Consider the following 13,886-nt stretch of genomic DNA (forward strand, 5'->3'; position numbering starts at 1 on the left):
AGAGTCTGATTATACTCCTCTCAGGATCCAGGATGAAGTGACTCCGACAACTAACTTTTTCAGTGTCAGGGATGTGGACAAAGCTCCTCTCCATCATCAAATCCTGTACTGCTGAAGATAATGCTTATTGGAAATATTTATAGGGACAACACATTTAGTTCACTTAAACAATAACTCTCATTGCTACTAAAAGAATTTACTTTAGAGTGTATGAACTACTTCAGACCTTTTCAGGAAGGAGATTGATTCAGCACACTTGCTAACCTTTCTGTCATTAGGATGTAGAGGATGAACATCCACGCTACAACACCTTACATAGGTGTCTTTAACATAGAGTCTTTAACATAGGGAAAACATCATTAGCCACTTCGCTGGGGCATAATCAGATAGAACTCACAAAGCCAACAAAAGTTGTTAGGAGCGCTGACTAAAAGCTTGGTCAGAGATAAATTTTAAGTAAGATCTTAAAAAGAAGTTTAGGGAGAGAATTCCAGATTTAGGTCCAGTTGATGGAAAGGATGGGACAGTGCACGGGCAGATGAGTTTTGGATGAAGTTTATTTAGGGCTGTGGTTGAGAGGCTGATGAAGTCAATGACCTGGATTTTGCGGCCAGTAGTGAGGCAACACATATAATGTTAGCACATCAGAAAAAACCCAGTTACACATCACTCAATATCTTTTCAATATCTTTTACAGTGAGACTGATAGCGCAGAAGGACAAGCTCTCATCAATTCAGTGATTTCTAATTGATTGTAGACTGGGAGCACTGCAACAGCAAGGTCTATGGAGGAGCGTGAAATCACTGATGCCAACTTTTGGATTTCTGCATTTAACTGTGCATATGCAAACGTCAGAATGTGATGCCAGTTTTGAAAGAGTAATGACAATCTTGTTGTCATTGCTGCACAAAATACAGGCCAGTATTGGAATAGCATATTCTGGAGGTCATAAAGGTACAGGGTTTGAGTGGCAGACGCTCTGAGGCAAGGCAGGCGGTGAAAATGTATCATGGATTCAAAGGAACTTTTTCTTGGAGATAAAATAGAGTCAGAAAACGTAACTTGGGGCATGTAAGACCCAACATGGAAATTAACACAGAAAAACCCTGAAGATGCTGGAATACTGAAACACAAACAGAAAATGCTGCAGATGATCAGCGAGACAAGGAATCATAGAGTAATGCAGTACACAAGGAGGCCATTCAGCCCATTGAGTCTGTGGCAGCTCTTTTGTAGACTGATCCAAATAATCCCATTTTCCCTGTCCTTTTCCCAAATTTATGCAATTCTCTCTCCTTCATTTGTAAATAGGAAAATTGTTCACTTGTCAGGCACAAACTATCATCAGAACCGGAAGATATGGCAAACGAACAGCTTGTAAGAAGGAACAAAAGGGTGGATTTGATAAAACTCAACGTGCAAAAAAAAAAGCAAATGAACTGAAAAGTGGTTACAGATGATTTAAACGATAGAAGCAGTGTATACTCGCAATTGTTTATCTAGGAGTATTGTGATTGAAGGTAGCCAGCCGGCTACCAGCACACAGGGGGGAGATATGCAAAGTGTAACCTTCTCCCTCCCATCACGTTGGCATTTGTCAAGTGGGAACCATTCACTTGGAAGGGAAACCGGGCTTTGTAGGATCAACTGGGATTTGGGCTGTGCCGCATCCGTGCCTGTCAGGAGCCGCCCTCCTGAGCAGAGCTTCCAGCGACCTGTCCCTTTTGCGCTTCCCAGGTGAGAGAGAGTTCCCCGGGGGAGCGGGCAGGGAAACGCCCCGCCGGCGGTGCGAGCTGAGCTGAGCTGAGCTGAGCAGCGAGACTCAGTCTGGTGAACTCCCCCCCCGCTGTTCAGTCCGCGGAAATGCTGTGAGCCAGAGGCGGAAATGTCAGCGCTTTCTGTTTGACCGGCAGCAGCGCTCCAGCTCAACTCCAGTCAGTGCTGGCGGAACATTACTCTCCCCGAGTTAAACCCTCCAGAGGGGCGGGAGGGGAGCAAAGCTACCGTCACCGAGTCCCTTCCTTACAGTGCTGTGCCTGGCTGGTGAGTAGCTGCCTCACGGCGGCCCATTTTGTGTATGTCTGTGTCTCTCTCTCTCTCTCCCTCTCTCTCTCTCTCTCCCTCTCTCTCTCTCTCTTCCATCTCCGCCTCCCCCCCTTCGCTTTTCCAGTATTTTCCTTTTTTCCTTGTTCCTGTCGAGCTGTGCAAGCGAAAGGGACAACGATGATTTAACCTCTTATTTTGCCGTTGATCTGGCCTTTAAAGGCGGTGTTGTAATAATGTCTGGCTTTTGCACCATCCACACAAGCAGCAGCAGCAGTTATGTTGCAGTAATGTGGAACGATTCTGAAAACAATGCATCCAGCGGACAGCTAGTCCGGTTTCTCTATGATGCTCGCAGTTTAAAGTGATTATTCTGTTGTTGATATGTAGAGTACAATAAGGATGTCAGTCTGCTTTCCTGCTTATTAACTCGTACAAAGGATTTTTGCCCCTAGAAATTGGTTTAAGTCTCACTTTATTGTAGACCTTGAAATAGATTTTATTCTTTTCAGTGTTTGTTCTCAAATTTGCTATGATATTTTAGTTTTTTGTAACTCAAAAAAGACAAGTTTCACGTCGCCCCTCCCCCATTTTCTTATAGATTTAGCAACACTTTTTTTCTCTCGCAACATTTGTTTCAAGTAAGTTCCAGTTCTGCTGTTTCACTTTGTGCCCCATTCACAAATAATATTGATATATAATAAAAACTGTCTCTTGAATGACCACAGAAGATGTTATTTATCTGTTTGCTGCTTTCCAGCATTTGTTCCCACATTGTGGATTACTGACCAATGTTATTCTAGTCCTACAAACAACTTTAATTGTAGTTCTAGTTTTCTCTCTTTGCTTGGAAATGTTGTTTTAGTCTTAAGCAAATTAGCTGAGAGGAAATTTCAGATACGATCTATTTCGCTTAAGTTTAATTGGTTTGCATAATTTTTCTTTGGTAATAGGTTATGGCTATATTACAATCATTTTGCTTTGAATTTTTAAATGCATTTTCAATAATCACAGGATCACAGAATTATTACAGCACAGAAGGAGGCCATTCAGCCCATCATGTCTACGCCAGCTCACTTAGTGCCAATTCCTCACCTTCTCCCCATAATCCTGCACATACTTCCTTTTCAGATAACAGTCTAATTCCTTTTTGAATGCTTTGATTGAACCTGCCTCCACCACATTCTCAGGAAGTGCATTCCAGAACTTAAATGTTGTCTGCGTGAAAAAGATTTTTCTTACATCGCTTTTGCTTCTTTTGCTAATTACTTTAAATCTGTACCCTCTCGTTCTCGATTCTATAAAATCATTATGGACCTGGACATAATGAATAAGGAGAAACTGTTCCCAGGCATGATTTGGAATATCTTTATCAAATCTCCTCTTAGCCTCCTTTTATCTAAGGAGAACAGTGCTAACTTCTAATATAACTTAAAATGACCCTTTTTAATTTGGAGTGCTTGTGTCTTGTAAAGGAGTCAGCATTTCTTCCATTTGGAAGTAAAATTTTCATCCTTGCTTTCAAATATTTGCATCACCTTCTCCCTCCCTTTCTCTAATCTTTTCCAGCCCCCTAATACTCCAGATATCTGTGATCCTCCAAATTTTGACTCTTGAGCATTCCTGATTTTAATTTCCCATCCATTGGTGGCTGTGGGGAGGCCTTAAGCTCTCGAACTCCCTTCCTAAGCCTCTCTGGCTCTCTTTCATCCTTTCAGACCCTTAAAACCTTCCTCTTTGACCAAGCTCTTGGTCATCTGCCCTGATATCTCCCAACATGGCTTGGTGTCAAATTCTGTTTAATAATGTTCCTGTGAAATGCATTGGAAAGCTTTATTACTTTAAGGGCACTACATAAATATAATTTGTTGTTTGCCTTGGTAAGTGACTTTGAACTTAGAATACAAATGCACTCTTAATGTTGTTGCAAAGTGGTCTTGGCTTAAAGCTGTTGAGCATGACTCATGTAACTCCAAAAGCACTGAAGCTAATTTGTGATGTAAATCGTGAGTTAACTCCAAAACTGAATCACAATTAGAAGTCCCTTCTGCAGTCAGTTTTACACTGCTTCACTCTGGTGTCTGGTCCAATGTTGACTGCAGTTATTCTGCATGAACTCTAACATCTGTAAAAATCAGAACTGCATGGAAATAGTGCTACTTCTGCAGAGAAAACACACCTTTAAACCCTAGACCCTACACCTGTCACACCCAATGTTACAATAACAACCATTGGGTCTCCAGCACTGAGCAAGTGTCGTGGTCAGAAATGTAGCGTCTGGTAATTGGCCCTACTTTATTTATCCTCCAGTCTAAAATATTAATTGCAAATTCTAGCTGATTGAATGAAGACCTTTAGCTTGTATTTCTGGTCTTTTATTTTGAGTTTTCGTTGCAAAGCTTGTTTTGTTGATGTTTCTTTCATGATAAAATCGGAAGCAAAAGTGGGGCTGAAATGTTTTATCCCAAAGAAGCAGTTTCAGCATCTCTTACTCCCATTATCCCTGTCCTCTATTGGCTTGACTTGCCCCAATGGATTGTGTACAAATCCCCATTTTGCTTTCAGTTTTTTTCCATGGCCTCCCCATGTTGGATTTCCAACTTTTTTTCTAGTCTTGTGACCAAACAAGTGTTTTCCAGTGCCTGATTACTGTTTGTTCCCTATTCATTCTGCTCCCGTGTTGGTGCTTTCATTTTCAACTGCTGTTCCCTGCTTTGAACCCCTTCCAACTTGCCATTTTTCGACTTTATAGGGTTTTGTTTTTATTCATTCATGGGATGTAGGCCTCACTGGCTTTTCTAGATTGGTTGTGAGCTGCTCGGGATTTATTGCCCATCCCTAGTTGTCCTTGAGAAGGTGGGGGTGAGCTGCCTTCTTGAACCCCATGCAGTTCCTGTGGTGTAGGTACACCCACAATGCTGTTAGGGATGGAGTTCCAGGATTTTGACCCAGTGACAGTGAAGGAATGGTGATATATTTCCAAGTCAGGTTTGAGTGTGACTTGGAGGGGAATTTCCAGATGGTGGTGTTCCCATCTATCTGCTGCCCTTGGCCTTCTAGATGGTAGTGGTTGTGGGTTTGGAAGATGTTGTCTAAGGAGCCTTGGTGAATTCCTGCAGTGGATTTTGTAGGTGGTACACACTGATGCTACTGTGCATTGGTGGTGGAGGGAGTGAATGTTTGTGGATGTGGTGCCAATCAAGTGGGCTGCTTAGCCCTGGATGGTATAAAGCTTCTTGTATTATGGGAGCTGCACTCATCCAGGCAAGTGGGGAGCATTCCATCACATTCCTGACTTGTCTTGTAGATGGTGGACAGGCTTTGGGGAGTCAGGAGGTGAGTTACTCATTGCAGGATTCCTAGCCTCTGACCTGCTCTTGTAACCACAGTATTTAAATGGCTAGTCCATTTCAGTTTCTGGTCAATGGTAACCCCCAAGACGTTCACAGTGATGGTAATGTCATTGAACATCAAGGGGTGATGGTTAGATTCTCTCTTGCTGGAGATGGTCATTGCTTGGTACTTGTGTGGCGCGAATGTTACTTGCCACTTGTCAGCCCTAGCCTGGATGTTGTCCAGGTCTTGCTGCATTTGGACATGGGCTGCTTCAGCATCAGAGGAGTCACGAATGGTGCTGAACATTGTGCAATCATCAGCGAACATCCCCATTTCTGACCTTATGATGGAAGGAAGGACATTGATGAAGCAGCTGAAGATGGCTGGGCTGAGGACACTACACTGAGGAATGCCTGCCGCGATGTCTTGGAGCTGAGATGACAGGCCTCCAACAACCATAACCATCTTCCTTTGTGCTAGGTATGACTCCAACCAGTGGAGAGTTTTCCCCCTGATTCCCATTGACTCCAGTTTGGCTACACATGTCACACACGGTCAAATGCTGTCTCGATGTTAAGGGCAGTCACTTTCGTCTCACCTCAGGGGTTCAGCTCTTTTGTTGATGTTTCAACCAAGACTGTAATGAGGTCAGGAGCTGAGTGACCCCGGTGGAACCCAAAATGGGCGCCATTGAGCAGGCTATTGCTAAGCAAGTGCCGCTTGATAGCACTTTTGATGACCCCCTTCCATTATGCTCCTGGCATGCCCTCCTGCACTCTTCTTTGAACCAGGGTTGATATCCTGGCTTGATGGTAATGGTAGAGTGCTGGGCCATGAGGTTACAGATTGTGTTCCGAGTACAATTCTGCTGCTGCTGATGGCCCACAGTGCCTCATGGGTGCCCAGCCTTGAGTTGCCAGATCTATTCGAAATCTATCCCATTTAGCACGATGGTAGTGCCACACAACATGATGGAGGGTATCCTCAATGTAAAGCCTGGACTTCATCTCCACAACGACTGTGTGGTGATCACTCCTACCAATATTGTAACGGACAGATGCATCTGTGGAGGCAGGTTGGCAAGGAAGAGGTCAAGTATGTTTTTCCCTCTTGGTTCCCTCAACACCTGCCACAGACCCAGTCTAGCAGCTATGTCCTTTAGCACCCTCAGCCAGCTAAGTCAGTAGTGGTGCTGGACATTGAAGACCCACACCCAGAGTACATTCTGTGCCCTTGCCACCCTCCGTGCTTCCTCCAAGTGATGTTCAACATGAAGGAGCACTGTTTCATCAGCTGAGGAAGCACGGTACATGGTAATCAGCAGGAGGTTTCCTTGCCCTTGTTTGACCTGAAGCCAGGAGACTTCATGGGAACTGGAGCCGATGTTGAGGACTCCCAGGGCAACTCCCTTCCGACTGTATACCACTGTGCGGCCATCTCTGCTGGGTCTGTTCTGCCCGTGAGACTGGGATGGTGCTGGTGGTGTCTGGGACATTGTCTGTAAGTGAGGATGACTATGACAGGCTGTAGCTTGACTAGTCTGTGAGACAGCTCTCCAATAGCCCCCAGTTGTTAGTAAGGAGGACTTTGCAAGGTCGACAGGGCTGAGATTGCCGTTGTCATTTCCGGTGCCTAGGTCGATGCCGGGTAATCCGTCTGGTTTCATTCCTTTTTTGAGGCTTTGCAGCGGTTTGATACAACTGAGTGGCTTTCTAGGCCACTTCAGAGAGCATTTAAGAGTCAACCACATTGACGTAGGCCTGGAGTTACATGTAGGCCAGCAGATTTCCTTCCCTAAAGGACATTAGTGAACCAGATGGGTTTTTACGACAATCGCCAATGGCTTCATGGTCATCATCAGACTTTTAGTACTAGATTTTTATTGAATTCAAATTCCGCCATCTGCCATGGCAAGATTTGAACCCAGGTCCCCAGAGCTTTACCTGTGGTCTCTGGATTTCTAGTCCAGCGGAAATACCACTACACCATTGTCGTCCCCCTCATCAGAATCCTCACATCAGCTGTGCTTTTGATCTCCATCCCCTCTTGCCTTGCCATAATCCCTTGTATCCACTCCTACTTGGTGTGCATTGTTTTTTTGGGCATCTTGTAACGTGTCCTGAGACATGAGCACTGTAGAATAGCACAGTGATAAATTCATTTAATGGCATTTTCACATGTAACAAATATGTATGATTACTGATAAAAGAAAATTGCATAATGTTTCTGAAATGTGATCTTAGGCCCAAGAAATGATGTTTTCAGTTTTCTTTTAAAAGCTGCACTTGACTAATGTAATGAACAATTCCTTTGTATAGCTGCTGAGGTAAATAAACCTCTTCATTTCAGGACCAAATTTAACATGCACAGCATAGGTCTGCCAGCAAAGCCTGCAGTTGAGATTTTAAACTTTGTGTCACTGAAATGAACAGAGCCTTTTTCCATTATTTTGAAATCAGAAGCACTGTATTTGTTCTGACTTTTTATTAGCGGATGGGTTTAGTTGCTTGTGTTGTTGAATCGCTTTTGACATGGCCTGGCTCAATTTTGTGATGTTTTGCAATTAATGCAGATTAGAAAGAGGAGGTTAGCACCAATTTTTAAGCTTGGAAGCAACAGTATACAGCAATTAAATCCATATACTTTCATTTTTTTTGACCCCCCCCCACCACCGCTCCTCCATTATAGATTTTTGTCTGCTAAAAGCTTATTTCTGTGTTCTGTTATTCCTATGGGTGGAATTTTATGCTGGCAGGATTTTACAGTCCCGCCGAAGTCAATGAACCGCTCGTGGCATTTTACCTGCCTCTGCCCTGATTGGGCCGTGCAATTCCACCCTATGCTTAGTTATTGCTTGTTATGAAATTAGATCGTGAATTAATTATAATTAAAAAGTTCCATTGGGGCACTTTGTCAAGATGCCAAATTTTTTCCCCCTGCTATTTGGGATATTTTCCCTATGTACTGAGTCGACTAATTCTCTGCAGTTCTGCTCAAAATGTAAATACCTAAGTATTCGATCAGTGAGGTTTAAGATTATTAAATTATTGCCCCTTTAATTTTTTTAATCAGTTCAGCAATGTCATTGGGAATTCAGTGATCTAGATTTTACACTTCGGTTTAAGAACTGATATGCTTAATGCTATTACACGCTCAGTATCTGCTGAGGGTTCACTTTAAGTCCACAGAGTCTCGGGTTAAGGAAGCAGAAATTAAGAATGTTTCGATGTGAAGTAAATTTGGCTGGCATCTTTTTTTCTGACAGCTCTTCTTCAGATATTTAACAGACCATTTGGCATCTGCAATCTATCCCTGTATCTTTTTGGCAGTTGATATCTATTATGTCAACTGAAGTGACTTAGCTGTCACGGTCATTTGATGTGGAGCTTGATAAGTTAAATGTTAATGGTTCATATTGCTTTAATTTTCGAGTATTAAGTTACAATTTAGGTCCAGTACTCTAATCAATGCATTTAATGTTAAGTTATGCTCTGGAGTATACCGCATGGATTGGAATTTTGGAAGACTTGGTTTACATTGCTGCAAAGTATGATGTGCGTTTTGAACAGAACAGAATATTTTCCTGGCAGAGGCTGTTAGAATGATGAATTTGACACAGTTACACTATATACAGCAGTGAGATTATGGCTTTGTGGTAGCAGTCCTGTCTCTGAGTCAAAATGCATTTTGAGCCCCACTCCAGATAGCAAGTGGAGACGAGAACATTGTTCCTAGATACTCGGTGGTCCTCCAGCCGGATACTTGTATCCGGACAGTCTGATCACTGGCTCAGTGGTAGTATGCCTACCTCCGAGTCAGAATGGGTGGGTTTGGGCCCTATACCATGGATTGACATGCAGCAGGGATACTTGTGTCCAATTAGATGCGGATGCCCTCTCTCCCTCCCTCCCCGCCACCTCCCCCACCCCGCCCCTTCCCGTAAAGCCTTCCCCTTGGCTAGGTCGTAGCCTATCTGGGAAATGAAAAGTAAGCGTGAGGAAGGTAAAGGGAGGTCATCTTAGTCACTCTTCCCTAGTAACTATTTCGAGTTATCAACAGTCACAGATTGTAACTCTTTCGAGTACATTCACAGTTCTTGGTTTTCCAGGAGTGGGACATGAACCCACAACCTTCTGATTCAAAGGCGAGGGTGCTATGAACTGAGCCACAGCAAATGGCACAAGAATCCCAAGTATATCAATGGGAAGAGGATAACGAGGGAAAGAGTAGGGCCTATTAGGGACCAAGGGGGCACTCTATGGGTGGAGCCAGAGGACATCGGTAGAGCGCTGAACGAATACTTCACGTCTGCCTTCACCCAAGAGAATAGGGATGGAGGTATGGAACTCGGGGAGAGAGACTGCGAGGTTCTTGAGCAAATTGATATAGGGAGTGACAAGATATTGGAGGTGTTGGCAGGCTTAAAAGTGGACAAATCATCAGCCCCAGATGATTTGTGTCCCAGACTGCTGGGGGCGGCAAGCGAGGGGATCGCAGGGGCTCTGACCCAAATTTTTAATTCCTCTCTGGCTACAGGGGAGGTGCCAGAGGATTGGAGAACAGCTAATGTGGTTCCGCTATTTAAGAAGGATTGCAGAGATAAGCCAGGGATCTACAGACCAGTGAGTCCCATGTCAGTGGTAGGGAAACTATTGGAGAAAATTCTGAAGAAGAGAATCTATCTCCACTTGGAGAGGCAAAGTTTGATCAGGGATTGTCAGCATGGCTTTGTCAGAGGGACATTTGATTGAATTTTTTGAGGAAGTGACCAGGTGTGTAGGTGAGGGTAGTGCAGTTGATGTAGTTTATATGGATTTCAGCAAAGCCTTTTACAAGGCCCCACATGGGAGACTTATAAAGAAGGCAAATGCACATGGGATACAGGGTAATTTGATAAGGTGGATTCAAAATTGGCTTAGCTGTAGGAGACAGAAGGTGATGACATAAGGCTACTTTAGTGACTGGAAGCTAGTGTCCAGTGGCGTACCACAGGGATCTGTGCTGGGTCTCCTATTACTTGTCATTTATATAAACGCCATAGATGACTATGTGGGGGTAGGATTAGTAAGTTTGCGGATGACACAAAGATTGGCCGGATGGTTAACAGTGAGGTTGAGTGTCCTGGGCTACAGGAAAATATAGACGGGATGGTCAAATGGGCAGATAAGTGGCAGATGGAATTTAACCCTGAAAAGTGAGAGGTGATACACCTTGGAAGGAATAATTTGACAAGGAAGTATTCACTGAACGGCATGACACTAGGAAGTTCTGAGGAACAAAGGGACCTTGGCGTGTGTGTCCATAGATCTCTGAAGGTGGAGGGGTATGTTAGTGGGGTGGTGAAAAAGGCATATGGGACACTTGCCTTTATCCATCGAGGCATAGATTACAAAAGTAGGGAGGTCATGTTGGAGTTGTATAGAACCTTGGTGAGGCTACAGCTGGAGTACTGTGTGCAGTTCTGGTCGCCACATTATAGGAAGGATGTGATTGCACTGGAGGGGGTGCAGAGGAGATTCACCAGGATGTTGCCTGGGATGAAACATTTAAGTTATGAAGAGAGGTTGGGTAGACTTAGGTTGTTTTCGTTGGAGCAGAGAAGACTGAGGGGTGACCAGATCGAGGTGTGCAAGATTATGATGGGCATGGACAGGGTGGATAGGGAGCAACTAAGTTCCCCTTAGTTGAAGGGTCAGTCACGAGGGAACATTAGTTCAAGGTGAGGGGCAGGAAGTTTAGGGGGGATGTGAGGAAACACTTTTTTACCCAGAGGGTGGTGACGGTCTGGAATGCGCTGCCTGGGAGGGTGATGGAGGCAGGTTGCCTCACATCCTTTAAAAGGTACCTTGATGAGCACTTGGCATGTCATAACATTCAAGGCCACGGGCCAAGCGCTGGTAAATGAGATTAGGTAGGTAGGTCAGGTGTTTCTCATGTGTCAGTGCAGACTCAATGGGCTGAAGGGCCTCTTCTGCACTGTGAGATTCTGAGAGACTTGAGACCTGGTCTAATATTGTTAAAAAGAATGTGAATGTTTTAAATTAAGTTTACCTTCCCAATTTATCTTGTCAATAAGAATTAGTTTTTATTTTTTAAGGGCTACAGGGAGAGGACTTGAAGGTAGTGTACATGAAGCACTGATGCAAGTTCATATTCCCTTACTTCAGACCAATAACTTGTTTCTCCTCCTTCCCCATCCTGCTTCCCCTACAAAGCCACATCCCAACTCCCTCTTACAAAGCGCCCATCAGACATGCACAATTTTACCAGTATGCTCAATCTACATGTGGAGTAGAATATAAAGTACTATATAAACACGATACAAACCAACTAACTGGTCTTTGACCAAGTACATCTCTCAGGCCTGAAAATTGGCTTGTGCCTGATTTTTATGGTGGCCAAGAACCATCAAGCCAAGACTAATGCTGTTATGGCCAAGGCATCCTGATGACACTAATGCTGTTGAGGAGTGTAAGAAATTGGTTGTCATGTGTCATCAGGATGCAACTGGCATGCTGAAGGATGCCAGTCATGCCCCAAGAAACAGTCTCCAGGTGCAGAAGAGGATGAAAGTTGTCTAGTGGCCTATGGTGAGTCTGGGAGGGGTGGGTGGGGTATCAAATAAGGGCTAGCATTGGCCTGCAATTTTAGTGTGCAGTCAGGGGATCCAATTTTGCTCCTTCTGGCTTTCTTCCTCCTCCTTTACCTAAGAAGGCGTCGTCAACCGTGGACTTCCAATGGATTGGTCCATGATTATGCTTGGCAAAGTACTCCAGTGGTTTGCCGTTGCCTTCTGCAGTATGGCTGACCAGGAAACACTCCCGCTCTTACCGCCTTCCCTGAGGTGTATTGGAAGGATTTACCTGATAATCAACCTGTTTGGCCACATTATGCATGCATTTCCCGTGGCCATCAAGTCCTGAAGTGCAACTTGAATCTGACGCTTCTGGCCCAGCGGTAGGGACACGACCACTGCCCCATGAGACCTCCTTTCCCTTCTGTCTGTACTTTAAGGGAATGAGGATTTGTTTTGTTTTTTAACTTGTCTTTTATGCTAGTAGTCTCCAGCAATTCCTTTTAACACCACTGGGTAAGTTGTCTTACATCTAAGACAAAGAAGGTTAAAAGAAGAAACAAACAAAACTAAGCATAGCATCCACAGCATGCAGTGCAGTCAGTTAGAAACCAGTTTCAAGAGGCCTGATGGGTTCAGGCCCCAATTTGCACGCACAGTAGGTATAATGCCAATTTTAGGCAGGCACCCCGTTTAAAATGAGCATCCACATGTCATATTGGACCCTTTGGTGTTCACTGCTATAGGCTTTTACTCTGCATGGAAACAAAGTTGATATATCTAACTTGGTGGACTGCAGAGTGCTAGGATGGGAGTTTGTCCTCATGGTTTCCACATCAGTGATGAACTCTTCATTTCAACTGGATCATTGGAATTGGGGTAAATTACCCTTAGAGGGGCAATTGGAAGCTGAGCTCATGGCTGTTGTGTTTTTTTTAAAAAGGAGGCCATTAACAGGGATTTTAAAAGTCTTGCATGTATGTAGTACTCTTCATGGCCTCAAGAATTTGCAAAGTGCTTGATAGCTAATGAAGTACTTTTGGAATGTAGTCACTGTCATATTGTAGGAAATATGGCAGCCAATTTGAGCACAGCAAGTCCCACCAATAGCAAAGAGATAAGAGATTTTAAAAAAAAAATTATGTTGGTTGAGGTAAATATTGGCCAGCACATCAGGAAGAGCTCCTCTGCTCAAATTAGTGCTTTCATGTTCACCTGAAAAGACGGACTGGTCTTGATATAATGTCACACCTGAGCAAACAGTCTCCTCTGATAGTAAAGCACTCTTTCAGTGCCACACTGGTGCTAAATTATTTGTTCATGTTTCTGGACCGGACCTTTTGACTCTGTAGTGAGAGTGCTACGAAGGCTGAGACTTACTATGTCCCATGAGCAGATTTGGTCCTGATCACCTTTGATGGGTAGACCAGTAAGATTATATATTTCTAAAATTAGAAAAGCAGAAAATGAAATATTTCAAAGCCATTAACTTATGCCACTAAATGTTTCATTATTTTGTGGTGCTGAGAGTTTGCGATGGCCTATTACACATCGCTTACTTAAGCATTGTGTTTCTCCTTTGGCCATGAACAAGACTGCTCCAATTGTGTTCATTTGCCTGTTGTGCTGTTTCTGCATTTTAACATAAAACAATCTTTTATTCACAAAATAAGAGCTCCAAGTTGCACAAGGAATTTTCATTAATCATGTTTGAAGACTACAATAATCAAACCTTAGCTTACGTGGATGTGACAGTGACCTCAGCCTGACTACAGGAATGATTTATCAGCTGAATTCCTCTTTAGATTCTGAAAATTGACTGCACTATAAAGTGATCTTGCACTGTGTTTCAAAGTGTTGTTATGATACTCGTGCAGACCAACAAACCAAATGAACCGAGTTTACTGAGCGACCCCAATGAAAAACCGATGG

General features: G+C 43.7%; 1 protein-coding gene across 2 annotated transcripts in view; it reads left to right on the forward strand.

Annotated features, from left to right (window-relative positions):
- Nucleotides 1-1,875: 1,875 nt before the first annotated feature.
- Nucleotides 1,876-13,886, forward strand: part of dop1b (DOP1 leucine zipper like protein B) — a 137,525-nt gene continuing 125,514 nt past the window's right edge. Inside the window, exon 1 of one of the 2 annotated variants that reach the window (XM_078560234.1) lies at nt 1,876-2,044. The gene's annotated coding sequence lies outside the window, so the exon portion shown is untranslated. Of the gene's footprint in view, nt 2,049-13,886 lie in introns of both variants that reach the window. The other variant, XM_078560235.1, reaches the window with a different exon arrangement.

This window comes from Cetorhinus maximus, chromosome 16 (assembly GCF_964194155.1).
Source record: "Cetorhinus maximus chromosome 16, sCetMax3.hap1.1, whole genome shotgun sequence".
Taxonomy (NCBI): Eukaryota; Metazoa; Chordata; class Chondrichthyes; order Lamniformes; family Cetorhinidae; genus Cetorhinus; species Cetorhinus maximus.